Source organism: Nothobranchius furzeri, chromosome 7 (genome assembly GCF_043380555.1).
Source record: "Nothobranchius furzeri strain GRZ-AD chromosome 7, NfurGRZ-RIMD1, whole genome shotgun sequence".
In the NCBI taxonomy this organism is placed as follows: domain Eukaryota; kingdom Metazoa; phylum Chordata; class Actinopteri; order Cyprinodontiformes; family Nothobranchiidae; genus Nothobranchius; species Nothobranchius furzeri.
Window position 1 is genome coordinate 76,659,537 of NC_091747.1, and position 18,783 is coordinate 76,678,319.

The 18,783-nt window shown below is 46.1% G+C and overlaps 1 protein-coding gene across 33 annotated transcripts in view; it reads right to left on the minus strand.

Moving 5' to 3' along the window:
- The window catches only part of ptprdb (protein tyrosine phosphatase receptor type Db), a 324,563-nt gene extending 322,853 nt beyond the window's left edge, over nt 1-1,710 (minus strand). For 32 of the 33 annotated variants that reach the window (XM_070553775.1, XM_054751605.2, XM_070553783.1 and 29 more), the window contains exons 1-2: nt 1,579-1,710; nt 1,306-1,419 (exon numbers count right to left, since the gene is read on the minus strand). The gene's annotated coding sequence lies outside the window, so the exon portion shown is untranslated. Of the gene's footprint in view, nt 1-1,305; nt 1,420-1,561 lie in introns of all 33 variants that reach the window. The other variant, XM_070553765.1, reaches the window with a different exon arrangement.
- Between the last annotated feature and the right edge of the window lie 17,073 nt (nt 1,711-18,783).

An 18,783-nucleotide genomic window follows, 5' to 3' on the forward strand; every position in this document is an offset into this window, starting at 1 on the left:
CCTTGGTGCGTGTAATCATCTCGCAAAGCCAAAATGAGTCAGGCCTTCCACGTAGACCTCGTAAAGCACGTCACGGCCGGAGGAAGTTTTCGTGCATCACGGAGGAGTGTGACAGCCAGACGTTTACATTCATAAGCCAAAAGAAAAAACTGCTTACAAGGGTTTTTCCTTTTCCTCCAGAACTTTTAGTTAGCATAATCTCTCTCTCTGTCCCTCTTTTCTTTTCTTTTTGCTCACTCGTTCTTTACTTGCACACACATGACTGAGCAAATCCGACTCTCTTCTACACACACACACACACACACACACACACACACACACACACACACACACACACACACACACACACACACACACACACACACACACACACACACACTGAAAACACACATTCCAGGATGCATGCATCAACGACGCTCCCATACAGTATTTAACAATAAAACACAGTCAAACAACCTTCACGGTCACTTTGTCATGTCTTCTCAATCTGCTGCTGACGGCATGTCTCATGAGAATGCAAGCAGCCAGCTGTATTGCATTGGGCTGACTGATTGAGACATTAAGTAGAGACTCAATATTAGTTAAAATGGTGCCTTATAACCAGATAATCGGCCGTGGACAGCCAGTGGCTATGTGGGAGGTGAGATGCTAACGGGTGGTGTGTGGGTGAGTAATATTTTATGGTGGAGGAAGTGTGATATCTCCATTAGAGACAAGTTTAATTGATAAACAGGACAATAAAAGCAGCAAATGGACCCATAGACTCCTGTATTGAGGAGTGCAGGATGTCGCAATACATAATGAGTTGTAATGGGACTGACAGTGATGGCAAATTAAGAAAAGCCGGTGGAACATTATTAGATGATATCATCATCGTGGAGACATTAAAGACCAATAAACCCTCTTCAATAAAAGACAGGAAGCAGCGCTTCCCTTTGGGATGCCTCAAATGTTCCTTTCTTCTCACACTTCGCTCACCTAATCTCTGCTCCTCTCCCACACTCAGCCCGGTATTAGTTTACCCTCTCAACTTTCGTGGAAGGAACACTGACGGCACCGGTAATTGTCACAAGCTGTCACTTTAAATTCTCATTCATAACGAGCCGAAACTTGGAGTTTAAACGCCCCCTCCCCCTTTTCCGTTTGCTTTTGGCATTAAAAAGCTGATTCAGAAACACTCAGAGAGAGTGCTTTGTGCACTATAGCAGGTTATTTTGCAGCCTGCAGGCAGCGAATCAGCTGGAGCGTTATTTGATTAAAAAACATGAGAAATAAGCGATAAATTCTGGGCAAAAGTGTGCTCACCACAAGGTCCGGATCAGCGCTCGATGTATGGAGAATCCCGAGGAGTTTCCCGTGTCTTTCTTCTTCCCAAGTTGAAGACAGCGGATCAGATTCGGTCCCACAGTCCCGACTGAGCTGCGAAGAGGGAAAAAGGTGAGAAGCGCATTTGAGAGAGCGCGCGTCGCAGGCGCTCGCAGCATCCCGGGCGGCAATCGAGGTCAGTCCATCATCCACCCATTTCAAAAAGTGCATCAATGCTAACACGTGTTTGGCTCACCAGAGCCGAGGGTATACCTCTTTAAAGGAGACGGGACGACCACCAGAGAGTGTGGATGGAGCGGCGGAAGGAGCGGACAAGGCAGCGGCTGTCAGATTTGACTTCAAACTAGTGCTGACGATGCGCGTAGAGATAAGCAGCGGAGGAGAGGAGAGAGAGAGAGAGAGGGAGGGAGGGAGGGAGGGAGGGAGGGAGGGAGGGAGCCACGGGGAGGCAGGGGAGACGAGAACCCTTAAATTAATGAACGTAATTAAAAAAACAACATCTTAAAGTTACACACAAGTGGGTCACGGTGGAAACACGTGACTTTCTGGTCAATAGAAAGACAAAAGAGCAAGAACAGCAGGAGGGCATCAAATATGGCAGCTAAAGAAATGACTGAAGTTAGAATATTTGTTAAATTTACTCAATGTTGCATTTTGGAGATGGAGCACCATGTATTAAATGGGTAGCACAACTAAATGTGTGGATCGTTCCTCCAAAATGAGCCAAAATCCCCTGCAGCATCCTCCTGTTGGCACACACGCATAGAAAAATGGCTCTTGAAGTATAAAACGATTTAAGGACGACTAACCGCGCTTTCCAAGAACCGATTATGTAGATTTGTTACAATAAAGAAACAATGAACTAAACACAACTTTCTTCATTTTTGTGCAAGATCTATAATATGGCAGGAATTCTCTGAAACATCCGAGTATTATTACCTGCTAAATCAGCACACTTATGCATCATTTTATTGTGTAAAGTCTTTTTTTTTTTTTTTTTTTTTTTTTGGATAGCACCAGGGGCGGTGTTAGGCCCGGCTTTTTGGGCTTAAGCCCCGGATGTTTTTATGAAAAGCCCCGGATCTAAATCGTGGAAGTAACATGCAGTACCAAAGTCCAACAGAGAGGGAGCAGCTGGCAGCAGTTTGTATACAGCCTGCCTGAGCCTCCACCACTGAAGAAGAAGCCCTTCAGCAGCCGGCTTCTTCTACACTCTGCCTGAAACGCATGAGTGAAGATGGACATAAGGACGTTTTTTAGACAAAACGTACAACGACAGAACCCCAGCTTTGATGAGACCGGTGCTGATTCAGGTTTGTGAGTCTTATTTGAAAATATTTGTTGTGCTGCTGGTTTGCCTAAAGTTAGCTTACTATCAGGTAATGTTGTTGGAGAAAGAAAGGGAATATTTACTATCATCTCACACTAAACACTAACAGGAACAATACTCTGCCCTGAAAATGCTTAATATGTAGCTTCAGGTTAAAAATTATGTGGTACAAGTCATATATATGATGTTGACTAGTGTGTGTCACGTGTGTGTGCGCGCACGCATGTGTGTTAAGCCCCGGATCTTCTTCAGTCCTAAATCCGCCCCTGGTTCACATACCAAAACACACTGTGCTTCTCCAAAAATGGTTTGTTTACTAGTTTTTGATTCACATTAACTTCTAGCAGTGCCAGTGCAAGCACCAGTAGGCCTTACCAGCTAGTGTATTTATTTCCTTACAGCAATTAAACCAACTGCATCACATTCCACCAGACTTGTTCAACCAGAAGTCACCATTTAAGTGTTGAACAAATGTTATATGCTTTGCTAGTTTGACCTGTCTGTAAATTCTTGAAGATCATTTGAGATAATTTTCCTGCTTTATGTCTAGACTGTGCTAATTTTCCTAAGTTTCCTAAGGTTTGCCTAAAGCTTGCTTACTATCAGGTAATGTTGTTGGAGAAAGAAAGGGAATATTTACTATTATCTCACACTAAACACTAACAGGAACAATACTCTGCCCTGAAAATGCTTAAGATGTAGCTTAAGATTAAAAATTATGTGGTACAAGTCATATATATGATGTTGACTAGTGCGTGTCACGTGTGTGTGTGTTAAGCCCCGGATCTTCTTCAGTCCTAAACCCGCCCCTGGATAGCACCCTTGAACCCTAAAATTGGCTACCGATGCATGAAGGGGGGAAAGTGCAGAACTCTAAAGCTTTAAAATTGTTATTGGGTCTCCATTGATGCAATCCAACTCACTAACCACTTGCCCCCGACACATCCCCTCTCAGGGACTTAATACCGCCGTTGTTTTCCAGATTAATATGTGATGTGTTTGGATCACAAGCCTAAAGGTGTGAATTGTTGTGAAACAGGTTGGAGATTAGACTCCTTCAAATATTCCTCTCAAACCATTCATGCATTGTTTTGGTGCAAAATATGAGCACCACTGTCCTCCAAAGAGTTAGACTGCATTACTGTAAAACTACATTTTATAAATCTGATCACTTTTCTTTTCATGGCGGTTAAAACGAAGAGTCGGAGTACCCGGCCCGGAGGGTTACCGGGGTCCCACCCTGGAGCCAGGCCTGGGGTTGGGGCCCGTGAGCGAGCGCCTGGTGGCCGGGCTTTCGCCCATGGGGCCCGGCCGGGCCCAGCCCGAACCGGATACATGGGCTCGTCCAACTGTGGACCCACCACCCGCAGGAGGAACATGAAGGGTCCGGTGCAATGCGAATCGGGTGGCAGACCAAGGCGGGAGCCTTGGCGGTCCAATCCCCGGACAAGAAAACTAGTTTTTGGGACATGGAACGTCACCTCGCTGGCGGGGAAGGAGCCGGAGCTTGTGGCAGAGGTTGAGCGGTACCGGCTAGATATAGTCGGACTCACCTCAACACATTGCATTGGCTCTGGAACCTGAGACCTGGAGAGGGGTTGGACACTCTACTTTGCTGGAGTTGCTCCGGGTGAGAGGCGGAGGGCTGGGGTTGGCTTTTTGTTAGCCCCGAGACTCTCTGCCTGTGTGTTGGGGTTTACCCCGGTGGACAAGAGGGCAGCTTCCTTGCGCCTTCGGGTCGGGGAACGGGTCCTGACTGTTGTTTGTGCTTATGGGCCAAATATCAGTTCAGAGTACCCACCCTTTTTGGAGTCCCTGGGACGAGTGCTAGATAGTGCTCCATCAGGGGACTCCATTGTCCTGCTGGGGGACTTCAATGCTCACGTGGGCAATGACAGCTTGACCTGGAGGGGTGTGAATGGGAGGAACGGCCCACCTAATCTGAACTCGAGCGGTGTTTTGTTATTGGACTTCTGTGCAAGCCGCAGTTTGGCCATAACGAACACCATGTTCGAACATAAGGATGCCCACCTGTACACTTGGTACCAGGGCAGCCTAGGTCACAGGTCGATGATAGATTTTGTAGTCGTATCATCTGACCTGCGGCCGTATGTTTTGGACACCCGAGTGAAGAGAGGGGCGGAGCTGTCAACTGATCACCACCTGGTGGTGAGTTGGATCAGATGGCAAGGGAACATGCTGCGTAGACCTGGCAGACCCAAACGCATAGTGAGGGTCTGCTGGGAACGCCTGGCAGAAGAACCTGTCAAGACGGTCTTCAACTCCCACCTCCGGCAGAGCTTTGACCACGTCCCGACAGCAGTGGGGGACATAGAGTCCGAGTGAGCCTTGTTCCACTCTGCGATTGTCGAGGCGGCTGTTGCTAGTTGTGGTCGTAAGGTGGCCGGTGCCAGTCGTGGTGGCAACCCCCGTACCCGCTGGTGGACACCAGAGGTTCGGGGAGCCGTCAGGCTGAAGAAGGAGGCCTACAGGGCGTGGCTGGTCTGTGGGTCTCCGGAGGCAGCAGACAGATACCGGATAGCCAAGCGGGGTGCAGCAGTGGCAGTTGCCGAGGCAAAATCTCGGGCGTGGGAGGAGTTTGGTGAGGCCATGGAGAAAGACTATCGATCGGCTCCAAAGAGGTTCTGGCAAACTGTCCGGCGCCTCAGGAGAGGAAGGCAGCAACTCGCTCACACTGTTTACAGTGGGGATGGGGAGCTGCTGACGTCAACTGAGGCTATAGTCGGACGGTGGAAGGAATACTTTGAGGAGCTCCTCAATCCCACCAATGCGCATTCCGAGGAGGAACCAGAGCTGGGAGGCCTGGGGATGGACTGTCCGATCTCGGGGGCAGAAGTTGCTGAGGTAGTCAAACAACTACACAGCGGCGGAGCCCCGGGGGCGGATGAGGTTCGTCCTGGATATCTCAAGGCTATGGATGTTGTAGGGCTGTCATGGTTGACACGTCTCTACAACATTGCGTGGTCATCGGGGGCAGTTCCTAGGGAGTGGCAGACCGGGGTGGTGGTCCCCATCTTTAAGAAGGGTGACCTGAGGGTGTGTTCCAACTATAGGGGGATCACACTCCTCAGCCTCCCTGGAAAGGTCTACGCCAAGGTACTGGAGAGGAGGGTCCGATCGATAGTTGAATCTCAGATAGAGGAGGAGCAATGTGGTTTTCGTCCTGGCCGTGGAACTGTGGACCAGCTCTATACCCTTGCAAGGGTGATGGAGGGGGCATGGGAGTTTGCCCAACCAATCCACATGTGCTTTGTGGATTTGGACAAGGCTTATGACCGTGTCCCCAGGGGCACCCTGTGGGGGACGCTCCAGGAGTATGGGGTGGGTGGCTTTCTGTTAAGGGCCATTCAGTCCCTTTACCAGAGGAGCGTGAGTTTGGTCCGCATAGCCGGTAGTAAGTCGGACCTGTTCCCAGTGAGGGTTGGACTCCGCCAGGGCTGCCCTTTGTCACCGGTTCTGTTCATCACTTTTATGGGCAGAATTTCTAGACGCAGCCGTGGTGTGGAGTGTGTCGAGTTTGGTGGCAGGAGAATCTCGTCTCTGCTTTTTGCGGATGATGTGGTCCTCCTAGCTTCATCCAGCTCTGACCTTCAGCTCTTGCTGGGTAGGTTCGCGGCCGAATGTGAAGCGGCTGGGATGAGGATCAGCACCTCCAAATCTGAGACCATGGTTCTCGACCGGAAAAGGGTGGCTTGCCAACTCTGGGTCGGGGGAGAGGTCCTACCTCAAGTGGAGGAGTTTAAGTATCTCGGGGTCTTGTTCACGAGTGAGGGTAGGAGGGATCGGGAGATCGACAGGCGGATTGGTTCGGCGTCTGCAGTGATGCGGACGCTGAGCCGATCTGTTGTGGGGAAGAGGGAGCTGAGCCAGAAAGCCAGGCTCTCGATTTACCGGTCGATCTACGTTCCAATCCTCACCTATGGTCATGAGCTTTGGGTAATGACCGAAAGAACGAGATCGCGGATACAAGCGGCCGAAATGAGTTTCCTCCGTAGGGTGGCCGGGCTCAGCTTTAGAGATAGGGTGAGGAGCTCGGACATTCGGGAGGGACTCGGAGTAGAACCGCTGCTCCTCCGGATCGAAAGGAGCCAGTTGAGGTGGTTTGGGCATCTGGTCAGGATGCCTCCTGGACGCCTCCCCGGGGAGGTGTTTCGGGCATGTCCTGCCGGCAGAAGGCCCCCGGGTCGACCCAGGACACGTTGGAGAGGTTACATCTCCAATCTGGTCCGGGAACGCCTTGGGGTCCTGCCGGAGGAGCTGGTGGACAAGGCCGGGGAGAGGACGGCCTGGAGCTCCCTAATTGGGATGCTGCCCCCGCGACCAGGACCCGGATAAGCGGAGGAAGACGAAGACGAAGATGATCACTTTTCTGCTTGAATTGAGAAAGCTCCTGGATAAGAAGCGAAATGTGTTTCAATTGAAAAAGAAGTCAGTTTGGCTCATTTGAATGTTTAACCCTCTGGAGGCAGGCGTTGCAGATTTGCAACGTTAAAACCGACCTGGGTACTCCACATATGTATTTCATGAGCATTTTTTAACTCAGAAGTACCCCTGAAGGACTTAGTTGTTCGTCCTTTTATCAAAACTTATTTTGAGCCTGAGAGGGTTAAGGGTTACCGTGCCTTGCATGACGAGGACCTTCACTAGCTGAGTCCACTTAACTGTTCAAAAAGAAAGAATCATTACATTTATTTAGAACCCAGAAGGACTTTAACTCTGTGGGTTTCCCCCTGATTTTTGCTAATCTCCATGTCATGGTCTGCGTCTGCCCCTTCCTTCATGTGCCTCCTGGTGTTCTCCATCCCTCTCTAGATTCCCTTTTGTGTCTCTTAGCCGTGTCCACACGTAGCCGGGTTTTTTTTAAAAACGAATATCGGCCCCTCCAAAAACTTGCATCCACACCACCTCATTTTAAAAAAACTCTGTCCACACGTACCCGGATAAATACGTTGTTAAGGACATGCCAGACCTGTAGGCGGCAGTACTTCCCCCGTTCTTAACCTCGTCCTTCGTCTGTGGTCTTCCGCAAGGAGCAGTAATTCCGCTTGCAAAAACAAACAAGCAAAAAGCGCTTGGACAATTGATAAAGCGAGCGCAGCTCTGAGGGCGTCCATGCTGTCGGCTAGGGTAAACACAGGTCGCACACGTGATGTCAGCATTTTTTTGTCGCGGAAAGTGACGTTGCAGACCTTAAAGCTCCGGTTTTGTCTGTCCACACGCAGACACCCAAAACGGAGAAAACGCAGATCTTCACTTTGGCCGAAGTTTTTAAAAAGATCCGTTTTCGTGTGGATGACAGGCCGAAACGTAGAAAAATATCTACGTTTTGGCAGATCCCCGGCTACGTATGGACAGGGCCTTAGTGCCCTCATGTGTCCTTTGTCTGCGTCTCTATTATGTGTCTTTTGCTTGTAGGCCTTCTTATCATTCCCTCAGGACCGGTGTTCATTTAGTCATCCTCTGCCCCTCCAGTTGTAGCTCCAGCCTCTTGTTCCCAGCTTAGTGTATGTGTGTGTGAGTTTATTTGTGTCAGTGTGTGTGTCTGTGTGTGTGTGCATGTCCTGCCCCAGTTCATTGTATGTGTGTATGTGTTTGTGTGAGTCCTTCCCTCAGCCTCAGGTTTAGTTTTATGTTTAGGTTTATCTGCCCTCCATTGGTTCTGTTTCCCCCATTTAGATCATTTGTGTCACCTGCCTTCCCTCCAGCCCTCACTCCACACACCTTCTTCCTGTTTCCTTAATTGTTCTTCCCAGTCTATTCAAGCTCTGTCTTGTCACTCTGTGTTTGTTGGTTCATTGTCGTTTGGATGTCTTGGTCAGCGTTGTTTTGTCTCCAGTCTTTAGTCACTAGTCTCAGTCTTTAGGTCTCTGCTCAGAAGGTGAGGTTTTGGATTTTGATCAGTTTAGTTATTGGGGTTTTTGCCTTCACCCCTTGGATTTTTGGTTCTCCTCCTAAATAAAGGATTTTAACTTTTCAACCGCTCCTGCCTCGTGTCATCTGGGGTCATCTGCATATTGGGTCCTAACCTCCTCCTTACTTCAGAACTTGACACTTCACCTTTAAACTTGAATCTGAGTACCAAACTGTTCCAGCAGCAACCTCAGGGGATGAAGGTGAAACTTCTGCCCCAAAAACAGGAGTTCATCACCTCACTTGAGATAAGACCCTGTCAACCCCTTGCTATGATAAATTTGTTTACATCCTAAAAAAAGTTTCTTTCTCGTCAATTGATCTTCTGTTTCATGAGAGCTGGACGGTAGAGGAAGTTTTTTCAAACTGTACCTGTTAGGCTCAGAATCTGGGTGATTTCATGGCTTTTTCTTTACATTTTCCTCCAAAAACCAATTATAATAATGACCAGTTGATAAGAATTACCCAGCATGTCTTGCCAGCGACATGGGTCACAACATTTGCACATTTTGTAAATATTACCCAACACAGGTCTTTAAATATAACATTAAATTGCGTGAAGTTATTGTTCTGGTCTCACTACACTGAAAAGACCGATGTAATTACATTGTTGTAATATTAAAATATTAAAAGGCAATGTTTGTAGTAATAATGCACCTCTCTAACTAAGTGGACGACCCCTGATGTTAGTCTCGAACCTCCCCTGGTGGTCCTTCACCTTTATTCAGTCATTTTTCTGTGTTTTGAGCTTTTATTTTACTTTTGAACAGTTAAATCTAAACATGAAATGTCTAAAAGTGGTTCATGCTAATGTCCTTTAAAAGGCTTTACATCAGCATCAGTTTCGCACACCAGCGCTAATTCTCTGGCTCTTAATGGAGTGTGCAGCAGTGACTCAAGCTGCAGCTCTTCCCATGGAGCCAGGCTTTTTCAGGCCAGATTATCTCATGTCATATTTCATACAAAACTAAACTGTCATTGTTGTAACCGAATTATAGTGGATTAGCTTTATGTAGCGCTTTTGAAGGCACTCACACATTCACGCACTGTCAGTGATGGTGAGCTACTGCGTAGCCACAGCCGCGCTGGCAGTCTGATGGCAGCGGGGATGCTAATTCGCGCCATTGACACTTCTGACCACCACCAAGAAAGGCAACTCAGGTGACATGGCTTGCTCAAGGACACAACAGCAGAGTACCTGGACAAGAGCTGGGATCGATCCCACAATCCTTTGATCACCGATCAATCCGCTCTACCTCCTGAGCCCTGAACCATTTGTAAGATCTTTGTGGTTGAAGTTGTTTCAAAACAGCACTAAGTTTTTTTTGCCACTTCAAGCTATTACTTTCAAACTGGTTTCAGTGGTTCTTGAACCAGAAACTTGAGAAGCTTCACAGTGGATCGAACTCTGCATCTCTCTGCTGACCAGGAACTGGATTAAACAGTTTTATAGTTCAGGTGATTCACAGGTGGGAAGTCTCCATGAGGCAATAGCTGTTTACTGTGCCGGTAACTCATATTGTGGCTAGCAGTTAGCCTTATAAGTTCACCAACCAGTGGCGGCTCATCCATAGGGGGGCACTAGGGCGTCACCCCACCAGTCTCACAGGAAGAAGAAGAAGAAGGTAGGAATCACAAAATATAAAATAAAACTTGAAAGTTAAACTAAACAATAAGTACATCGTACAGACGAAAAGTGCTTTTTCACAGAAATGTTATTTCACAGTTTTACCACAACTGAATCACCTTGTGACATATTCCCTGTTGGTTTTCAGGCACGACGATCTTTACCATAAGCCTACGCTATAATTGGCACGTGCTCACCTCCAATGCAAACAATCGGACCAAACGTGTGCAGAAGACTGGAGTTTCAGCTCAGGATGTTCACCTAAAACCGGAAGCTGTCACCATTTCTCTGTTCTTGTTATTTTTAATTTTTTTGCTCACCATTCATTGTGCGTTTAGACAAGCTGTGTTCTCCTCGTTAAGTTTCTTTATTATGGAGAAATGGAAAATGTTGGGATATTACGACTGGAATGTCCTGACACTCTCCAACAGGCAATAAAATCCCAAAACAGTCAGCTCAGTGTGACGTTGGGACATGGATTACATTTTTTTTTTACTATAACTCGGGTTATTATCATCATAAAAGGTTAAGACAAAATTTGAGCTTTTGACTTCATGAAATTAGCTTTGTTTTGCCTTTCATTTAGCAGCTTATTGTCACTGGGTGTTGTTGAGGTAGAAATCGTGGATCGTTTAGATGAGCCTCATCCCATTAAGTATGTGTGCAGTTTGCATGCATTGGTGAATATTAAAGTGACAATGTGTAGTTTTCACTGTTAATCTCTGGAATTATCCATTGAAATGTTGTTGAAAATGAATTAAATGTTTGTTGAAAGGTATTGGTGGCTTAGTAACAAATCACCATAAAAATCTGATCTAAAATACACAGGAGCTGCTCGAAGTCTCAGGACAATGCCATGTGAGATCCCATGTTTCCTTCTACGGGAGCCCATGAGGACAAAAAGCATTTACTGATTTATAACAAACAGATACAAAACTTTCACCATTCATAAACATTGTTGATTTACACATTAACCTCTTAACTTGTTGCCAGTGATGAAAGGGAGTCTGATGTGCTCGCTAGTTTGCAAAAGTTTGCACTCCCCAGGGCTTTTTGACCCTAACGAGCATCCGTTGATAAGGTCTTACTCCAACACAAAAATACCACTTGCTTGCAATTATTTAGGTATGTACTGCTCCCTATCGCTAGGAAAAATACACATTGTCAGTTGAAGCATGTTTTTGGAACAACTTCGTTGCTGGATGTGCTTGTTTACCTGGTACCAGGTCCATCAGGTTCAATTTGTGTGACGCATAAGAATGGTAATTTGGCATCTCCTAGTGGTAATATGTGATTAGCACATCTGAAAAACTGACGCAAAAAATGCACCCCACCCGCCCCCAAAAAAGTACCCGCCACCACTGTAACCAACCATCAATCAAAAGCAAAAGAAGAAGAATGTTGCTTTCTTGTTTGCATGATGCAAGAGAGAGTGCTGTCTTTGGAGGCAAAGTGAAAAACTAAAACCAGAGCACACATCAACACGGCCTATGCTAGTGTGAAGAAGCTAAAGGAGGCTACAAAATCAGCCTGATGGTAACCTGGCTTTGTTGCTACTGGACTTGTAAGAAATACTATTATGTTGCTCAACAGTACGGATCATTTAACTTTGTGGCTTTTTTAGTATAAAATGGCTCGTTAGCTCACTGTTAGCACTAGCTAAAGCAGTCTGTGGCAGGAATGTTTATGACAGTTGTAATTCCACTTTCAACCAGTTGGAGGAAAAAGCAGAAAACATATTAAATGTGTTGCTTTAATATGTCTTGGTTCTGATTTGAATAACCAGCTTGACAATCCGATCAGAAATGATCTCTATTTCTTCAAACTGAAGCCATTCAAAGCACTATAGAAAGAGGTATTTTGTCCACAATCCTCTCATAGAAACTTGCTTCTAAACCTCCAAACGAGGCTGAACAAAGCAGACGGTGTTCTTGTTGTTTAATACATTAAATTTTCACAAGTGACAAGAAGCTGTTGAACATATGGCTGATTTACCGCACAGCCTCCATGTTTATCACAAATGAAACGGCATCTGTGTCATACATCAGACCAATTAGCATGTGAAGTTTAAAGTAACGTATTATTTAAGCAAGGCATGGCAGTTCTGGTGGTTAGCACTACTGCCGGAAAACACCAAGCTTCACATTTTGTCTAGGATGTTTCTGTAAGGAGTTGGATGTTCTCCTGGTGAATCCATGGGTTTTCTCCAGGTGCTACACTTTCCTCCCAGAGTCTAAAAATACACCTGTCAGGTTTATTAGTGATTTTGAGTTGACCTCTTAATTCAATTCAATTCAAGTTTATTTATATAGCGCCAAATCACGACAAGAGTTGTCTCAAGGCACTTCACATAATAAACATTCCAATTCACAGTTCATTAAAGAGCAAGTCACCCCCAAATCAACTTTTTTTTGCTGATAAACTATATAAACGAGTGTCTAATCGTGCTGCAGACACATGTATTCAATAATTTGGCACTTCAGTGCATCTTAGTTAAAATTTGACTTTTCTGACTAAAACTGTCAGTGTTGCGCCGTCGTCAGGGAAAAATTCTGCACTGTATTTGAATGTAAATCTGCCACCGCTATTGGCTAAGAGGTATGCTATGATGTTAGCTGGTACATTATGATGTCACAATGCCATTGTGAGCCTGTGTGTGTGTGCATTTGTTAGCGGTTCCACCCTCTCGGTCTGCCAGGCAACAGCATTTGTTGCATTTTTCAAACAACAAGTGGGAGTGAAGTAAATTTCTTGTAGGGGGTGACTTGCTCTTTAAGCCAATCAGAAATAATGTTTCCTATATAAGGAACCCAGCAAATTGCATCAAGTCACTGACGAGTGTCAGTGACTATACAGCAATCCTCATACTAAGCAAGCATGTAGCGACAGTGGAGAGGAAAACTCCCTTTTAACAGGAAGAAGCCTCCAGAGAATCCTGGCTCAGTTTAAGCAGCCATCCTCCACGAGTCACTGGGGATCGAGAAGACAGAGCAGACACTTAATGTCAGAGCAGAACGGGACTTAATGAGACGTTACCTTCATCCTGGAGCATTTGCATTTCACTTATGTAATTATTTGCTGTGTTAAAAACACCATTGTGGCTACTAAAACGGTCATCCCGTAAGATCAAATGCATGCTTTTAACTCCGTCACTCTCATCATAATCACAAGTGACACATTCTAGTCGCCTTTGGGCTCCACTGTGCTCCCACAGCAGGATCACAAGAACAAACGGGCCTTTTATACGACGGTCAAAAATACAGAATCATCACAGGAATACTACGGGAACAAAAAATGAAACATTTGTAGGTGGAATATTCCACTTTCGAACAGATCTTTTTTCAGTGGGAGGAAATAACCACTGTCATGTTTTATTACACTTCCTTTATATGACTTTAAAAAGATTCTGTTGCTTCTTCTGCCAGCAGAGGGCTGGTGTCCCATCCCTTAAATATTCTCCCTGTTTTAAACTACAAGCTCAGCTGCTTAGTGACAGCGTCTACTCTAAAGATACGAGCGGCAAATTTCAGAAAGGGAACTGGAGGAAAAAGGGGGGAAACAATGTGCCAAAGAATGGGAGGCGGATCAGATTTAGATAGATGCAGCGAAGTAAAAATAGGGGAGATCCACGACTGTATCTGCCTCTCCCGAGAGAGGAGAAAAGGGGGGAGGAGGAGGAGAATTATTCCAAGTGCTGAATCTTTTCTTTTTCGTATCTCATTCCTGAGTCACCACTTCATCTGTCCACCTACCCCCTTCTCCTGTGTGTCTCTACCCCTCATTCACCCTTCCTCGCTTGCTTTCTCAATTCCATTCTCACACAAGGAACATCTCTTGTTTGTCCATGCACCCAAATGTCTGCAACATCCTGCTCTCTATTTACAGAGCATGTGGGATGAAATGTGCGCGCGTGCCTGTGTGAGCGTGCGCCACATTTGTACTTGTGTAACTTTGGAAATCTGTATTTACGTGGGTACATTAGAGTGTTTTGTGTCTTGAAACACTGATGTGTTTCTGCGTAGATGCGTGCGGGTCTTCTGAATTAGCATGTTTTGATTATTAACAAAAGAGAATAGGAAATAGGTGTGTCAGTTTGTCAATCAGGTATGTTTTTCAGTTGTTTCAGTTTCACCGTTTGTCCTTGACAGGGCAGACAAAGTTATGAAAGAGGGCAGAAGTGCACAGAATAAAGCCTTTACGCTCTGATCTAAAGCTCTGTGCTCTTTCTTTTCCTTGTGAAAGCCGCGTAGGCTTCAGAGACGTTTATCTAAGACACTCTGGGACTCCAGACTTCAGTAGATTTAGGTCTAAACCTGGATTTAGAGGTGATGAATCTTATAGCTACACACCCTGTGCTATATCTGTATCCATCTGCCAATCTTAATTCCCTTTCATGAATCAGCCCACGGCAGTTAAGCTTGCAGGAGGAAAACAGAGCAGAGTAAATAACCGAGTGGCTTTAGTTGGAGCTAAATTTGCTGGTAATTCAAATCGCCAGCAAGAGCAGAGATTGGTCTATCAAATGAACACAGGACCTAAATGTAAATAAATCTGTACACAACTATTGGTAAGGTATTGGCTTTGTAAACAAACGTGCTTGCTCTTAACCAGAAACAATCCAACATTAAATAAACAAAACAGCAAAGAAAAGTCTCGTCTCGTCTCGTCTTCCTCCGCTTATCCGGGTCCGGGTCGCGGGGGCAGCATCCCAACTAGGGAGCTCCAGGCCGTCCTCTCCCCGGCCTTGTCCACCAGCTCCTCCGGCAGGACCCCAAGGCGTTCCCGGACCAGATTGGAGATGTAACCTCTCCAACGTGTCCTGGGTCGACCCGGGGGCCTTCTGCCGGCAGGACATGCCCGAAACACCTCCCCGGGGAGGCGTCCAGGAGGCATCCTGACCAGATGCCCAAACCACCTCAACTGGCTCCTTTCGATCCGGAGGAGCAGCGGTTCTACTCCGAGTCCCTCCCGAATGTCCGAGCTCCTCACCCTATCTCTAAGGCTGAGCCCGGCCACCCTACGGAGGAAACTCATTTCGGCCGCTTGTATCCGCGATCTCGTTCTTTCGGTCATTACCCAAAGCTCATGACCATAGGTGAGGATTGGGACGTAGATCGACCGGTAAATCGAGAGCCTGGCTTTCTGGCTCAGCTCCCTCTTCCCCACGGCAGATCGGCTCAGCGTCCGCATCACTGCAGACGCCGAACCAATCCACCTGTCGATCTCCCGATCCCTCCTACCCTCACTCGTGAACAAGACCCCGAGATACTTAAACTCCTCCACTTGAGGTAGGACCTCTCCCCCGACCCGGAGGTGGCAAGCCACCCTTTTCCGGTCGAGAACCATGGTCTCAGATTTGGAGGTGCTGATCCTCATCCCAGCCGCTTCACATTCGGCCGCGAACCTACCCAGCAAGAGCTGAAGGTCAGAGCTGGATGAAGCTAGGAGGACCACATCATCCGCAAAAAGCAGAGACGAGATTCTCCTGCCACCAAACTCGACACACTCCACACCACGGCTGCGTCTAAAAATTCTGTCCATAAAAGTGATGAACAGAACCGGTGACAAAGGGCAGCCCTGGCGGAGTCCAACCCTCACTGGGAACAGGTCCGACTTACTACCGGCTATGCGGACCAAACTCACGCTCCTCTGGTAAAGGGACTGAATGGCCCTTAACAGAAAGCCACCCACCCCATACTCCTGGAGCGTCCCCCACAGGGTGCCCCTGGGGACACGGTCATAAGCCTTCTCCAAATCCACAAAGCACATGTGGATTGGTTGGGCAAACTCCCATGCCCCCTCCATCACCCTTGCAAGGGTATGGAGCTGGTCCACAGTTCCACGGCCAGGACGAAAACCACATTGCTCCTCCTCTATCTGAGATTCAACTATCGATCGGACCCTCCTCTCCAGTACCTTGGAGTAGACCTATCCAGGGAGGCTGAGGAGTGTGATCCCCCTATAGTTGGAACACACCCTCAGGTCACCCTTCTTAAAGATGGGGACCACCACCCCGGTCTGCCACTCCCTAGGAACTGCCCCCGATGACCACGCAATGTTGTAGAGACGTGTCAACCATGACAGCCCTAAAACATCCATAGCCTTGAGATACCCAGGACGAACCTCATCCGCCCCCGGGGCTCCGCCGCTGTGTAGTTGTTTGACTACCTCAGCAACTTCTGCCTCCGAGATCGGACAGTCCATCCCCAGGCCTCCCAGCTCTGGTTCCTCCTCGGAATGCGCATTGGTGGGATTGAGGAGCTCCTCAAAGTATTCCTTCCACCGTCCGACTATAGCCTCAGTTGACGTCAGCAGCTCCCCATCCCCACTGTAAACAGTGTGAGCGAGTTGCTGCCTTCCTCTCCTGAGGCGCCGGACAGTTTGCCAGAACCTCTTTGGAGCCGATCGATAGTCTTTCTCCATGGCCTCACCAAACTCCTCCCACGCCCGAGATTTTGCCTCGGCAACTGCCACTGCTGCACCCCGCTTGGCTATCCAGAAAGTGTTTTTTTAAATCCAATTTCTTGTTCTTAGGATTTCTATTAAACGTAAAACAACATGATAGATTCTGATCTTGTTTTTCATGTTAAGTTCAGGTCTTTTGAAGAGTTTCTGTGAACAGGTTTTGAGCAGTTAAGGTCTTTCTTGTCGTATATTGCTCTTTGAGCAACCTTTGTTTGGAGAAACAGGGATTTGTTTGAACAGATGAGCTGATTGCCAGTTTCAGTGGGATATGCTGTGCTGATATAAATTTTATCTAAGAAAACTCAAAGCATGCATCACGACTACTTGTGTTGAAATAGGGGGTTGTAGCTAAGAGAACTACAGGAGAACTTTTGATTAAAATGTCAAACAATTACAGGTGAAACTGGAAAAATAGAATTAAACGTCCATTTATTTCAGTAATTCAGTTTAGACTGAGAGACCATCTAAAGGCTCAAGAACCATTTGACAGGAGTTTTGGAATCATCAGCTGATTAGTGTGACACTTTGAGCCTTGAATATTGAACCTTTTTTCAATATTCTAATTGTCTGAGATTTTGTATTTGGAGTTTTCATTAGCCATAATCATCACAATTACAACAAATAAAGGCTGAAAGTCTAACTTTACATGTTATGAGCCAATCTCATCTATTAGTTTCACCTTCTGAGTTGAATTATTGACATCAATGAACGTTTGCACCATGTTCACATTTTTCAAGTTTCATCTGCAAATGTCAAATGTACTGCAAATGTATTTATGCAGTGTAAAACATTTTTGAGAATGGATATATGAGGACTTTTTGGAAAGGGCCCCATTGTGACTTGTTTGTTCGATCGGAACTTATCTTTGATTCTAAAATTTGAAATTATAGCCTCAATAGCAACTAGAAAACCCATCATATTAATCCTATTTTTAATTAAGATGAATTTCTGTGGTTCTTTGAAATTATATTGGATATAATGTTAGCTGCTGCGATGCATTCAGGGATACTGAAAATAAAATAATCTCTTTTTTTTTTTTTTCCGGAACTGTGCTGCTCTGGGCGGCTGCATGTTGGAGTAGCTCTGTTGACTATATGTAAGTTTTGCCTTCTCTTGGGCATTTTTTCTTCTAGTTTCTCAAGAAAAACTGTATTTTTTTGGACACTTTATTTTTCTGTTTCTGGTGCTGTGAAGCTCGGAGGATTTTTACTGCTATTTTTTTTTTAGCTTTTTTCACTTTTGAGAATTTGTTATTATGCGTAACCATGGCAACAAGCTGGTTTACAATCGGGAGCAGCTGATTAACATTGGAAAGGCTGAAATAATACCTCAACTGAAGCCACAAATCCCAAATGAGCTAAAACTCAAGAAGCGTGGATGCAGAGCGGGAGCAAAACAGCGACAAAGAGGACATTCAAACCATCTCTTCCATCAATCATAATGGGCAATGTGAAATCACTGGCCAAAAAGATGGAGGAACTCCAAGCCCTTTCAAGGGCTCAGCCAGAGTTTTGGCACTTTCGAACCACTGGAGAAGATAATGCAGGCTCAACAGCCTAATAAAAAAGGTTGGTTCAGTTCTGGGGAAGGCTGTGGAACCACTGGAGGAGATAATGCAAAGAAGGATTCTCCAGAGAATCAAGAAAATGATGGACAACCCTGAGCATTCTCTTCACAAGACTGTCCGACAACGGAAGAGTGTCTTCAGTCAGAGGCTTCTTCAGTTTGGCTGCAACAATGACCGCTACTGGAGATCCTTCCTGCCAACAGCCATTGTAATATACAATAACTCTTTGATGACTTGATTATTATTATTATTATTATTCTGAGCTACTACAGCAATCAATTTCCTTCTGGGATTAATAAAGTATTTTTGAATTGAATTGAATTGAATTGAATTTAGAGTATTTATTGACCTTTTGCACCGACGTCACCTAATCACGTGGGTCCACCATGGTGGACGGCAAAAGCATGTAAACAGTGAGCGACACGATTACTAAACAAAGGGAAAAGTAGAGCCTGAAATTGTTTTTGCGATCAAAACAAAAACAAAACTCCTCCAGTGTTCCTTCAACTAGTTCAACTGCCCAGTTCAGTTATCAGA